A 14,661-nucleotide genomic window follows, 5' to 3' on the forward strand; every position below is an offset into this window, starting at 1 on the left:
TAGAGGTCAGTGTTAGAGTGAGTTAGACTACTAGAGGTCAGTGTTAGAGTGAGTTAGACTACTAGAGGTAGTTGAGTTAGACTACTAGAGGTCAGTGTTAGAGTGAGTTAGACTACTAGAGGTCAGTGTTAGAGTGAGTTAGACTACTAGAGGTCAGTGTTAGAGTGAGTTAGACTACTAGAGGTCAGTGTTAGAGTGAGTTAGACTACTAGAGGAGTGAGTTAGACTACTAGAGGTCAGTGTTAGAGTGAGTTAGACTACTAGAGGTCAGTGTTAGAGTGAGTTAGACTACTAGAGGTCAGTGTTAGAGTGAGTTAGACTACTAGAGGTCAGTGTTAGAGTGAGTTAGACTACTAGAGGTCAGTGTTAGAGTGAGTTAGACTACTAGAGGTCAGTGTTAGAGTGAGTTAGACTACTAGAGGTCAGTGTTAGAGTGAGTTAGACTACTAGAGGTCAGTGTTAGAGTGAGTTAGACTACTAGAGGTCAGTGTTAGAGTGAGTTAGACTACTAGAGGTCAGTGTTAGAGTGAGTTAGACTACTAGAGGTCAGTGTTAGAGTGAGTTAGACTACTAGAGGTCAGTGTTAGAGTGAGTTAGACTACTAGAGGTCAGTGTTAGAGTGAGTTAGACTACTAGAGGTCAGTGTTAGAGTGAGTTAGACTACTAGAGGTCAGTATTAGAGTGAGTTAGACTACTAGAGGTCAGTGTTAGAGTGAGTTAGACTACTAGAGGTCAGTGTTAGAGTGAGTTAGACTACTAGAGGTCAGTGTTAGAGTGAGTTAGACTACTAGAGGTCAGTGTTAGAGTGAGTTAGACTACTAGAGGTCAGTGTTAGAGTGAGTTAGACTACTAGAGGTCAGTGTTAGAGTGAGTTAGACTACTAGAGGTCAGTGTTAGAGTGAGTTAGACTACTAGAGGTGAGTGATCTAGAGGTCAGTTAGACTGCTAGAGGTCATGTAAGTGAGTTAGACTACTAGAGGCAGTGTTAGAGTGAGTTAGACTACTAGAGGTCAGTGTTAGAGTGAGTTAGACTACTAGAGGTCAGTGTTAGAGTGAGTTAGACTACTAGAGGTCAGTGTTAGAGTGAGTTAGACTACTAGAGGTCAGTGTAGAGTTAGACTACTAGAGGAGTGTAGTTAGACTACTAGAGGTCAGTGTTAGAGTGAGTTAGACTACTAGAGGTCAGTGTTAGAGTGAGTTAGACTACTAGAGGTCAGTGGAGTTAGACTACTAGAGGTCAGTGTTAGAGTGAGTTAGACTACTAGAGGTCAGTGTTAGAGTGAGTTAGACTACTAGAGGTCAGTGTTAGAGTGAGTTAGACTACTAGAGGTCAGTGTTAGAGTGAGTTAGACTACTAGAGGTCAGTGTTAGAGTGAGTTAGACTACTAGAGGTCAGTGTTAGAGTGAGTTAGACTACTAGAGGAGTGAGTTAGACTACTAGAGGTCAGTGTTAGAGTGAGTTAGACTACTAGAGGTCAGTGTTAGAGTGAGTTAGACTACTAGAGGTCAGTGTTAGAGTGAGTTAGACTACTAGAGGTCAGTGTTAGAGTGAGTTAGACTACTAGAGGTCAGTGTTAGAGTGAGTTAGACTACTAGAGGTCAGTGTTAGAGTGAGTTAGACTACTAGAGGTCAGTGTTAGAGTGAGTTAGACTACTAGAGGTCAGTGTTAGAGTGAGTTAGACTACTAGAGGTCAGTGTTAGAGTGAGTTAGACTACTAGAGGTCAGTGTTAGAGTGAGTTAGACTACTAGAGGTCAGTGTTAGAGTGAGTTAGACTACTAGAGGTCAGTGTTAGAGTGAGTTAGACTACTAGAGGTCAGTGTTAGAGTGAGTTAGACTACTAGAGGTCAGTGTTAGAGAGTGAGTTAGACTACTAGAGGTCAGTGTTAGAGTGAGTTAGACTACTAGAGGTCAGTGTTAGAGTGAGTTAGACTACTAGAGGAGTAAGTTAGACTACTAGAGGTCAGTGTTAGAGTGAGTTAGACTACTATAGGTCAGTGTTAGAGTGAGTTAGACTACTAGAGGTCAGTGTTAGAGTGAGTTAGACTACTAGAGGTCAGTGTGAGTGAGTTAGACTACTAGAGGTCAGTGTTAGAGTGAGTTAGACTACTAGAGGTCAGTGTTAGAGTGAGTTAGACTACTAGAGGTCAGTGTTAGAGTGAGTTAGACTACTAGAGGTCAGTGTTAGAGTGAGTTAGACTACTAGAGGTCAGTGTTAGAGTGAGTTAGACTACTAGAGGTCAGTGTTAGAGTGAGTTAGACTACTAGAGGTCAGTGTTAGAGTGAGTTAGACTACTAGAGGTCAGTGTTAGAGTGAGTTAGACTACTAGAGGAGTGGTTAGACTACAGAGTCAGAGTGAGTTAGACTACTAGGGAGTGAGTTAGACTACTAGAGGTCAGTGTTAGAGTGAGTTAGACTACTAGAGGTCAGTGTTAGAGTGAGTTAGACTACTAGAGGTAGTGTTGGACTAGAGGTCAGTGTTAGAGTGAGTTAGACTACTAGAGGTCAGTGTTAGAGAGAGGTTAGACTACTAGAGGTCAGTGTTAGAGTGAGTTAGACTACTAGAGGTCAGTGTTAGAGTGAGTTAGACTACTAGAGGTCAGTGTTAGAGTGAGTTAGACTACTAGAGGTCAGTGTTAGAGTGAGTTAGACTACTAGAGGTCAGTGTTAGAGTGAGTTAGACTACTAGAGGTCAGTGTTAGAGTGAGTTAGACTACTAGAGGTCAGTGTTAGAGTGAGTTAGACTACTAGAGGTCAGTGTTAGAGTGAGTTAGACTACTAGAGGTCAGTGTTAGAGTGAGTTAGACTACTAGAGGAGTAGAGTTAGACTACTAGAGGTCAGTGTTAGAGTGAGTTAGACTACTAGAGGTCAGTGTTAGAGTGAGTTGTCTAGAGTGAGTTAGACTACTAGAGGTCAGTGTTAGAGTGAGTTAGACTACTAGAGGTCAGTGTTAGAGTGAGTTAGACTACTAGAGGTCAGTGTTAGAGTGAGTTAGACTACTAGAGTTAAGTGTAAGAGTGAGATAGACTACTAGAGGTCAGTGTTAGAGTGAGTTAGACTACTAGAGGTCAGTGTTAGAGTGAGTTAGACTACTAGAGGTCAGTGTTAGAGTGAGTTAGACTACTAGAGGTCAGTGTTAGAGTGAGTTAGACTACTAGAGGTCAGTGTTAGAGTGAGTTAGACTACTAGAGGGAGTGAGTTAGACTACTAGAGGTCAGTGTTAGAGTGAGTTAGACTACTAGAGGTCAGTGTTAGAGTGAGTTAGACTACTAGAGGAGTGAGTTAGACTACTAGAGGTCAGTGTTAGAGTGAGTTAGACTACTAGAGGTCAGTGTTAGAGTGAGTTAGACTACTAGAGGTCAGTGTTAGAGTGAGTTAGACTACTAGAGGTCAGTGTTAGAGTGAGTTAGACTACTAGAGGAGTCAGTTAGACTACTAGAGGTCAGTGTTAGAGTGAGTTAGACTACTAGAGGTCAGTGTTAGAGTGAGTTAGACTACTAGAGGTCAGTGTTAGAGTGAGTTAGACTACTAGAGGTCAGTGTTAGAGTGAGTTAGACTACTAGAGGTCAGTGTTAGAGTGAGTTAGACTACTAGAGGTCAGTGTTAGAGTGAGTTAGACTACTAGAGGTCAGTGTTAGAGTGAGTTAGACTACTAGAGGTCAGTGTTAGAGTGAGTTAGACTACTAGAGGTCAGTGTTAGAGTGAGTTAGACTACTAGAGGTCAGTGTTAGAGTGAGTTAGACTACTAGAGGTCAGTGTAGATAGTAGACTACTAGAGGTTAGACTACTAGAGGTGAGTTAGACTACTAGAGGTCAGTGTTAGAGTGAGTTAGACTACTAGAGGTCAGTGTTAGAGTGAGTTAGACTACTAGAGGTCAGTGTTAGAGTGAGTTAGACTACTAGAGGTCAGTGTTAGAGTGAGTTAGACTACTAGAGGTCAGTGTTAGAGTGAGTTAGACTACTAGAGGTCAGTGTTAGAGTGAGTTAGACTACTAGAGGAGTGAGTTAGACTACTAGAGGTCAGTGTTAGAGTGAGTTAGACTACTAGAGGTCAGTGTTGGAGTGAGTTAGACTACTAGAGGTCAGTGTTAGAGTGAGTTAGACTACTAGAGGTCAGTGTTAGAGTGAGTTAGACTACTAGAGGTCAGTGTTAGAGTGAGTTAGACTACTAGAGGTCAGTGTTAGAGTGAGTTAGACTACTAGAGGTCAGTGTTAGAGTGAGTTAGACTACTAGAGGTCAGTGTTAGAGTGAGTTAGACTACTAGAGGTCAGTGTTAGAGTGAGTTAGACTACTAGAGGTCAGTGTTAGAGTGAGTTAGACTACTAGAGGTCAGTGAGTGAGTTAGACTACTAGAGGTCAGTGTTAGAGTGAGTTAGACTACTAGAGGTCAGTGTTAGAGTGAGTTAGACTACTAGAGGAGTGAGTTAGACTACTAGAGGTCAGTGTTAGAGTGAGTTAGACTACTAGAGGTCAGTGTTAGAGTGAGTTAGACTACTAGAGGTCAGTGTTAGAGTGAGTTAGACTACTAGAGGTCAGTGTTAGAGTGAGTTAGACTACTAGAGGTCAGTGTTAGAGTGAGTTAGACTACTAGAGGTCAGTGTTAGAGTGAGTTAGACTACTAGAGGTCAGTGTTAGAGTGAGTTAGACTACTAGAGGTCAGTGTTAGAGTGAGTTAGACTACTAGAGGTCAGTGTTAGAGTGAGTTAGACTACTAGAGGTCAGTGTTAGAGTGAGTTAGACTACTAGAGGTCAGTGTTAGAGTGAGTTAGACTACTAGAGGTCAGTGTTAGAGTGAGTTAGACTACTAGAGGTCAGGTGAGTGTTAGAGGTGAGTTAGACTACTAGAGGTCAGTGTTAGAGTGAGTTAGACTACTAGAGGTCAGTGTTAGAGTGAGTTAGACTACTAGAGGTCAGTGTTAGAGTGAGTTAGACTACTAGAGGTCAGTGTTAGAGTGAGTTAGACTACTAGAGGTCAGTGTTAGAGTGAGTTAGACTACTAGAGGTCAGTGTTAGAGTGAGTTAGACTACTAGAGGTCAGTGTTAGAGTGAGTTAGACTACTAGAGGTCAGTGTTAGAGTGAGTTAGACTACTAGAGGTCAGTGTTAGAGTGAGTTAGACTACTAGAGGTCAGTGTTAGAGTGAGTTAGACTACTAGAGGAGTGAGTTAGACTACTAGAGGTCAGTGTTAGAGTGAGTTAGACTACTAGAGGTCAGTGTTAGAGTGAGTTAGACTACTAGAGGTCAGTGTTAGAGTGAGTTAGACTACTAGAGGTCAGTGTTAGAGTGAGTTAGACTACTAGAGGTCAGTGTTAGAGTGAGTTAGACTACTAGAGGTCAGTGTTAGAGTGAGTTAGACTACTAGAGGTCAGTGTTAGAGTGAGTTAGACTACTAGAGGTCAGTGTTAGAGTGAGTTAGACTACTAGAGGTCAGTGTTAGAGTGAGTTAGACTACTAGAGGTCAGTGTTAGAGTGAGTTAGACTACTAGAGGTCAGTGTTAGAGTGAGTTAGACTACTAGAGGTCAGTGTTAGAGTGAGTTAGACTACTAGAGGTCAGTGTTAGAGTGAGTTAGACTACTAGAGTCAGTTAGTGAGTTAGACTACTAGAGGTCAGTGTTAGAGTGAGTTAGACTACTAGAGGTCAGTGTTAGAGTGAGTTAGACTACTAGAGGAGTGAGTTAGACTACTAGAGGTCAGTGTTAGAGTGAGTTAGACTACTAGAGGTCAGTGTTAGAGTGAGTTAGACTACTAGAGGTCAGTGTTAGAGTGAGTTAGACTACTAGAGGTCAGTGTTAGAGTGAGTTAGACTACTAGAGGTCAGTGTTAGAGTGAGTTAGACTACTAGAGGTCAGTGTTAGAGTGAGTTAGACTACTAGAGGTCAGTGTTAGAGTGAGTTAGACTACTAGAGGTCAGTGTTAGAGTGAGTTAGACTACTAGAGGTCAGTGTTAGAGTGAGTTAGACTACTAGAGGTCAGTGTTAGAGTGAGTTAGACTACTAGAGGTCAGTGTTAGAGTGAGTTAGACTACTAGAGGTCAGTGTTAGAGTGAGTTAGACTACTAGAGGTCAGTGTTAGAGTGAGTTAGACTACTAGAGGTCAGTGTTAGAGTGAGTTAGACTACTAGAGGTCAGTGTTAGAGTGAGTTAGACTACTAGAGGTCAGTGTTAGAGTGAGTTAGACTACTAGAGGTCAGTGTTAGAGTGAGTTAGACTACTAGAGGAGTGAGTTAGACTACTAGAGGTCAGTGTTAGAGTGAGTTAGACTACTAGAGGTCAGTGTTAGAGTGAGTTAGACTACTAGAGGTCAGTGTTAGAGTGAGTTAGACTACTAGAGGTCAGTGTTAGAGTGAGTTAGACTACTAGAGGTCAGTGTTAGAGTGAGTTAGACTACTAGAGGTCAGTGTTAGAGTGAGTTAGACTACTAGAGGTCAGTGTTAGAGTGAGTTAGACTACTAGAGGTCAGTGTTAGAGTGAGTTAGACTACTAGAGGTCAGTGTTAGAGTGAGTTAGACTACTAGAGGTCAGTGTTAGAGTGAGTTAGACTACTAGAGGTCAGTGTTAGAGTGAGTTAGACTACTAGAGGTCAGTGTTAGAGTGAGTTAGACTACTAGAGGTCAGTGTTAGAGTGAGTTAGACTACTAGAGGTCAGTGTTAGAGTGAGTTAGACTACTAGAGGTCAGTGTTAGAGTGAGTTAGACTACTAGAGGTCAGTGTTAGAGTGAGTTAGACTACTAGAGGTCAGTGTTAGAGTGAGTTAGACTACTAGAGGTCAGTGTTAGAGTGAGTTAGACTACTAGAGGAGTGAGTTAGACTACTAGAGGTCAGTGTTAGAGTGAGTTAGACTACTAGAGGTCAGTGTTAGAGTGAGTTAGACTACTAGAGGTCAGTGTTAGAGTGAGTTAGACTACTAGAGGTCAGTGTTAGAGTGAGTTAGACTACTAGAGGTCAGTGTTAGAGTGAGTTAGACTACTAGAGGTCAGTGTTAGAGTGAGTTAGACTACTAGAGGTCAGTGTTAGAGTGAGTTAGACTACTAGAGGTCAGTGTTAGAGTGAGTTAGACTACTAGAGGTCAGTGTTAGAGTGAGTTAGACTACTAGAGGTCAGTGTTAGAGTGAGTTAGACTACTAGAGGTCAGTGTTAGAGTGAGTTAGACTACTAGAGGTGAGAGTTAGACTACTAGAGGTCAGTGTTAGAGTGAGTTAGACTACTAGAGGTCAGTGTTAGAGTGAGTTAGACTACTAGAGGAGTGAGTTAGACTACTAGAGGTCAGTGTTAGAGTGAGTTAGACTACTAGAGGTCAGTGTTAGAGTGAGTTAGACTACTAGAGGTCAGTGTTAGAGTGAGTTAGACTACTAGAGGTCAGTGTTAGAGTGAGTTAGACTACTAGAGGTCAGTGTTAGAGTGAGTTAGACTACTAGAGGTCAGTGTTAGAGTGAGTTAGACTACTAGAGGTCAGTGTTAGAGTGAGTTAGACTACTAGAGGAGTGAGTTAGACTACTAGAGGTCAGTGTTAGAGTGAGTTAGACTACTAGAGGTCAGTGTTAGAGTGAGTTAGACTACTAGAGGTCAGTGTTAGAGTGAGTTAGACTACTAGAGGTCAGTGTTAGAGTGAATTAGAATACTAGAGGTCAGTGTTAGAGTGAGTTAGACTACTAGAGGTCAGTGTTGGAGTGAGTTAGACTACTAGAGGTCAGTGTTAGAGTGAGTTAGACTACTAGAGGTCAGTGTTAGAGTGAGTTAGACTACTAGAGGTCAGTGTTAGAGTGAGTTAGACTACTAGAGGTCAGTGTTAGAGTGAGTTAGACTACTAGAGGTCAGTGTTAGAGTGAGTTAGACTACTAGAGGTCAGTGTTAGAGTGAGTTAGACTACTAGAGGTCAGTGTTAGAGTGAGTTAGACTACTAGAGGTCAGTGTTAGAGTGAGTTAGACTACTAGAGGTCAGTGTTAGAGTGAGTTAGACTACTAGAGGAGTGAGTTAGACTACTAGAGGTCAGTGTTAGAGTGAGTTAGACTACTAGAGGTCAGTGTTAGAGTGAGTTAGACTACTAGAGGAGTGAGTTAGACTACTAGAGGTCAGTGTTAGAGTGAGTTAGACTACTAGAGGTCAGTGTTAGAGTGAGTTAGACTACTAGAGGTCAGTGTTAGAGTGAGTTAGACTACTAGAGGTCAGTGTTAGAGTGAGTTAGACTACTAGAGGTCAGTGTTAGAGTGAGTTAGACTACTAGAGGTCAGTGTTAGAGTGAGTTAGACTACTAGAGGTCAGTGTTAGAGTGAGTTAGACTACTAGAGGTCAGTGTTAGAGTGAGTTAGACTACTAGAGGTCAGTGTTAGAGTGAGTTAGACTACTAGAGGTCAGTGTTAGAGTGAGTTAGACTACTAGAGGTCAGTGTTAGAGTGAGTTAGACTACTAGAGGTCAGTGTTAGAGTGAGTTAGACTACTAGAGGTCAGTGTTAGAGTGAGTTAGACTACTAGAGGTCAGTGTTAGAGTGAGTTAGACTACTAGAGGTCAGTGTTAGAGTGAGTTAGACTACTAGAGGTCAGTGTTAGAGTGAGTTAGACTACTAGAGGTCAGTGTTAGAGTGAGTTAGACTACTAGAGGAGTGAGTTAGACTACTAGAGGTCAGTGTTAGAGTGAGTTAGACTACTAGAGGTCAGTGTTAGAGTGAGTTAGACTACTAGAGGTCAGTGTTAGAGTGAGTTAGACTACTAGAGGTCAGTGTTAGAGTGAGTTAGACTACTAGAGGAGTTAGGTAGTTAGACTACTAGAGGTCAGTGTTAGAGTGAGTTAGACTACTAGAGGTCAGTGTTAGAGTGAGTTAGACTACTAGAGGTCAGTGTTAGAGTGAGTTAGACTACTAGAGGTCAGTGTTAGAGTGAGTTAGACTACTAGAGGTCAGTGTTAGAGTGAGTTAGACTACTAGAGGTCAGTGTTAGAGTGAGTTAGACTACTAGAGGTCAGTGTTAGAGTGAGTTAGACTACTAGAGGTCAGTGTTAGAGTGAGTTAGACTACTAGAGGTCAGTGTTAGAGTGAGTTAGACTACTAGAGGTCAGTGTTAGAGTGAGTTAGACTACTAGAGGTCAGTGTTAGAGTGAGTTAGACTACTAGAGGTCAGTGTTAGAGTGAGTTAGACTACTAGAGGTCAGTGTTAGAGTGAGTTAGACTACTAGAGGTCAGTGTTAGAGTGAGTTAGACTACTAGAGGTCAGTGTTAGAGTGAGTTAGACTACTAGAGGTCAGTGTTAGAGTGAGTTAGACTACTAGAGGTCAGTGTTAGAGTGAGTTAGACTACTAGAGGTCAGTGTTAGAGTGAGTTAGACTACTAGAGGTCAGTGTTAGAGTGAGTTAGACTACTAGAGGTCAGTGTTAGAGTGAGTTAGACTACTAGAGGTCAGTGTTAGAGTGAGTTAGACTACTAGAGGTCAGTGTTAGAGTGAGTTAGACTACTAGAGGTCAGTAGGTGAGTTAGACTACTAGAGGTCAGTGTTAGAGTGAGTTAGACTACTAGAGGTCAGTGTTAGAGTGAGTTAGACTACTAGAGGTCAGTGTTAGAGTGAGTTAGACTACTAGAGGTCAGTGTTAGAGTGAGTTAGACTACTAGAGGTCAGTGTTAGAGTGAGTTAGACTACTAGAGGTCAGTGTTAGAGTGAGTTAGACTACTAGAGGTCAGTGTTAGAGTGAGTTAGACTACTAGAGGTCAGTGTTAGAGTGAGTTAGACTACTAGAGGTCAGTGTTAGAGTGAGTTAGACTACTAGAGGTCAGTGTTAGAGTGAGTTAGACTACTAGAGGTCAGTGTTAGAGTGAGTTAGACTACTAGAGGTCAGTGTTAGAGTGAGTTAGACTACTAGAGGTCAGTGTTAGAGTGAGTTAGACTACTAGAGGTCAGTGTTAGAGTGAGTTAGACTACTAGAGGTCAGTGTTAGAGTGAGTTAGACTACTAGAGGAGTGAGTTAGACTACTAGAGGTCAGTGTTAGAGTGAGTTAGACTACTAGAGGTCAGTGTTAGAGTGAGTTAGACTACTAGAGGTCAGTGTTAGAGTGAGTTAGACTACTAGAGGTCAGTGTTAGAGTGAGTTAGACTACTAGAGGTCAGTGTTAGAGTGAGTTAGACTACTAGAGGTCAGTGTTAGAGTGAGTTAGACTACTAGAGGTCAGTGTTAGAGTGAGTTAGACTACTAGAGGTCAGTGTTAGAGTGAGTTAGACTACTAGAGGTCAGTGTTAGAGTGAGTTAGACTACTAGAGGTCAGTGTTAGAGTGAGTTAGACTACTAGAGGTCAGTGTTAGAGTGAGTTAGACTACTAGAGGTCAGTGTTAGAGTGAGTTAGACTACTAGAGGTCAGTGTTAGAGTGAGTTAGACTACTAGAGGTCAGTGTTAGAGTGAGTTAGACTACTAGAGGAGTGAGAGTTAGACTACTAGAGGTCAGTGTTAGAGTGAGTTAGACTACTAGAGGTCAGTGTTAGAGTGAGTTAGACTACTAGAGGTTGAGTGAGTTAGACTACTAGAGGTCAGTGTTAGAGTGAGTTAGACTACTAGAGGTCAGTGTTAGAGTGAGTTAGACTACTAGAGGTCAGTGTTAGAGTGAGTTAGACTACTAGAGGTCAGTGGTTAGACTATAGAGGGTGAGTTAGACTACTAGAGGTCAGTGTTAGAGTGAGTTAGACTACTAGAGGTCAGTGTTAGAGTGAGTTAGACTACTAGAGGTCAGTGTTAGAGTGAGTTAGACTACTAGAGGTCAGTGTTAGAGTGAGTTAGACTACTAGAGGTCAGTGTTAGAGTGAGTTAGACTACTAGAGGTCAGTGTTAGAGTGAGTTAGACTACTAGAGGTCAGTGTTAGAGTGAGAACTACTAGAGGTCAGTGTTAGAGTGAGTTAGACTACTAGAGGTCAGTGTTAGAGTGAGTTAGACTACTAGAGGTCAGTGTTAGAGTGAGTTAGACTACTAGAGGTCAGTGTTAGAGTGAGTTAGACTACTAGAGGTCAGTGTTAGAGTGAGTTAGACTACTAGAGGTCAGTGTTAGAGTGAGTTAGACTACTAGAGGTCAGTGTTAGAGTGAGTTAGACTACTAGAGGTCAGTGTTAGAGTGAGTTAGACTACTAGAGGTCAGTGTTAGAGTGAGTTAGACTACTAGAGGTCAGTGTTAGAGTGAGTTAGACTACTAGAGGTAGGAGTGAGTTAGACTACTAGAGGTCAGTGTTAGAGTGAGTTAGACTACTAGAGGTCAGTGTTAGAGTGAGTTAGACTACTAGAGGTCAGTGTTAGAGTGAGTTAGACTACTAGAGGTCAGTGTTAGAGTGAGTTAGACTACTAGAGGTCAGTGTTAGAGTGAGTTAGACTACTAGAGGAGTGAGTTAGACTACTAGAGGTCAGTGTTAGAGTGAGTTAGACTACTAGAGGTCAGTGTTAGAGTGAGTTAGACTACTAGAGGTCAGTGTTAGAGTGAGTTAGACTACTAGAGGTCAGTGTTAGAGTGAGTTAGACTACTAGAGGTCAGTGTTAGAGTGAGTTAGACTACTAGAGGTCAGTGTTAGAGTGAGTTAGACTACTAGAGGTCAGTGTTAGAGTGAGTTAGACTACTAGAGGTCAGTGTTAGAGTGAGTTAGACTACTAGAGGTCAGTGTTAGAGTGAGTTAGACTACTAGAGGTCAGTGTTAGAGTGAGTTAGACTACTAGAGGTCAGTGTTAGAGTGAGTTAGACTACTAGAGGTCAGTGTTAGAGTGAGTTAGACTACTAGAGGTCAGTGTTAGAGTGAGTTAGACTACTAGAGGTCAGTGTTAGAGTGAGTTAGACTACTAGAGGTCAGTGTTAGAGTGAGTTAGACTACTAGAGGTCAGTGTTAGAGTGAGTTAGACTACTAGAGGTCAGTGTTAGAGTGAGTTAGACTACTAGAGGAGTGAGTTAGACTACTAGAGGTCAGTGTTAGAGTGAGTTAGACTACTAGAGGTCAGTGTTAGAGTGAGTTAGACTACTAGAGGTCAGTGTTAGAGTGAGTTAGACTACTAGAGGTCAGTGTTAGAGTGAGTTAGACTACTAGAGGTCAGTGTTAGAGTGAGTTAGACTACTAGAGGTCAGTGTTAGAGTGAGTTAGACTACTAGAGGTCAGTGTTAGAGTGAGTTAGACTACTAGAGGTAGTGGAGTTAGACTACTAGAGGTCAGTGTTAGAGTGAGTTAGACTACTAGAGGTCAGTGTTAGAGTGAGTTAGACTACTAGAGGTCAGTGTTAGAGTGAGTTAGACTACTAGAGGTCAGTGTTAGAGTGAGTTAGACTACTAGAGGTCAGTGTTAGAGTGAGTTAGACTACTAGAGGTCAGTGTTAGAGTGAGTTAGACTACTAGAGGTCAGTGTTAGAGTGAGTTAGACTACTAGAGGTCAGTGTTAGAGTGAGTTAGACTACTAGAGGTCAGTGTTAGAGTGAGTTAGACTACTAGAGGTCAGTGTTAGAGTGAGTTAGACTACTAGAGGTCAGTGTTAGAGTGAGTTAGACTACTAGAGGTCAGTGTTAGAGTGAGTTAGACTACTAGAGGTCAGTGTTAGAGTGAGTTAGACTACTAGAGGAGTGAGTTAGACTACTAGAGGTCAGTGTTAGAGTGAGTTAGACTACTAGAGGTCAGTGTTAGAGTGAGTTAGACTACTAGAGGAGTGAGTGAGTTAGACTACTAGAGGTCAGTGTTAGAGTGAGTTAGACTACTAGAGGTCAGTGTTAGAGTGAGTTAGACTACTAGAGGTCAGTGTTAGAGTGAGTTAGACTACTAGAGGTCAGTGTTAGAGTGAGTTAGACTACTAGAGGTCAGTGTTAGAGTGAGTTAGACTACTAGAGGTCAGTGTTAGAGTGAGTTAGACTACTAGAGGTCAGTGTTAGAGTGAGTTAGACTACTAGAGGAGTGAGTTAGACTACTAGAGGTCAGTGTTAGAGTGAGTTAGACTACTAGAGGTCAGTGTTAGAGTGAGTTAGACTACTAGAGGTCAGTGTTAGAGTGAGTTAGACTACTAGAGGTCAGTGTTAGAGTGAGTTAGACTACTAGAGGTCAGTGTTAGAGTGAGTTAGACTACTAGAGGTCAGTGTTAGAGTGAGTTAGACTACTAGAGGTCAGTGTTAGAGTGAGTTAGACTACTAGAGGTCAGTGTTAGAGTGAGTTAGACTACTAGAGGTCAGTGTTAGAGTGAGTTAGACTACTAGAGGTCAGTGTTAGAGTGAGTTAGACTACTAGAGCTAGAGTGAGTTAGACTACTAGAGGTCAGTGTTAGAGTGAGTTAGACTACTAGAGGTCAGTGTTAGAGTGAGTTAGACTACTAGAGGTCAGTGTTAGAGTGAGTTAGACTACTAGAGGTCAGTGTTAGAGTGAGTTAGACTACTAGAGGTCAGTGTTAGAGTGAGTTAGACTACTAGAGGTCAGTGTTAGAGTGAGTTAGACTACTAGAGGTCAGTGTTAGAGTGAGTTAGACTACTAGAGGAGTGAGTTAGACTACTAGAGGTCAGTGTTAGAGTGAGTTAGACTACTAGAGGTCAGTGTTAGAGTGAGTTAGACTACTAGAGGTAGTGAGTTAGACTACTAGAGGTCAGTGTTAGAGTGAGTTAGACTACTAGAGGTCAGTGTTAGAGTGAGTTAGACTACTAGAGGTCAGTGTTAGAGTGAGTTAGACTACTAGAGGTCAGTGTTAGAGTGAGTTAGACTACTAGAGGTCAGTGTTAGAGTGAGTTAGACTACTAGAGGTCAGTGTTAGAGTGAGTTAGACTACTAGAGGTCAGTGTTAGAGTGAGTTAGACTACTAGAGGTCAGTGTTAGAGTGAGTTAGACTACTAGAGGTCAGTGTTAGAGTGAGTTAGACTACTAGAGGAGTGAGTTAGACTACTAGAGGTCAGTGTTAGAGTGAGTTAGACTACTAGAGGTCAGTGTTAGAGTGAGTTAGACACTAGAGGAGTGAGTTAGACTACTAGAGGTCAGTGTTAGAGTGAGTTAGACTACTAGAGGTCAGTGTTAGAGTGAGTTAGACTACTAGAGGTCAGTGTTAGAGTGAGTTAGACTACTAGAGGTCAGTGTTAGAGTGAGTTAGACTACTAGAGGTCAGTGTTAGAGTGAGTTAGACTACTAGAGGTCAGTGTTAGAGTGAGTTAGACTACTAGAGGTCAGTGTTAGAGTGAGTTAGACTACTAGAGGTCAGTGTTAGAGTGAGTTAGACTACTAGAGGTCAGTGTTAGAGTGAGTTAGACTACTAGAGGAGTGAGTTAGACTACTAGAGGTCAGTGTTAGAGTGAGTTAGACTACTAGAGGTCAGTGTTAGAGTGAGTTAGACTACTAGAGCGAGTGAGTTAGACTACTAGAGGTCAGTGTTAGAGTGAGTTAGACTACTAGAGGTCAGTGTTAGAGTGAGTTAGACTACTAGAGGTCAGTGTTAGAGTGAGTTAGACTACTAGAGGTCAGTGTTAGAGTGAGTTAGACTACTAGAGGTCAGTGTTAGAGTGAGTTAGACTACTAGAGGGAGTGAGTTAGACTACTAGAGGTCAGTGTTAGAGTGAGTTAGACTACTAGAGGTCAGTGTTAGAGTGAGTTAGACTACTAGAGCGAGTGAGTTAGACTACTAGAGGTCAGTGTTAGAGTGAGTTAGACTACTAGAGGTCAGTGTTAGAGTGAGTTAGACTACTAGAGGTCAGTGTTAGAG

Source organism: Coregonus clupeaformis, chromosome 1, assembly GCF_020615455.1.
Source record: "Coregonus clupeaformis isolate EN_2021a chromosome 1, ASM2061545v1, whole genome shotgun sequence".
Classification (NCBI taxonomy): Eukaryota; Metazoa; Chordata; class Actinopteri; order Salmoniformes; family Salmonidae; genus Coregonus; species Coregonus clupeaformis.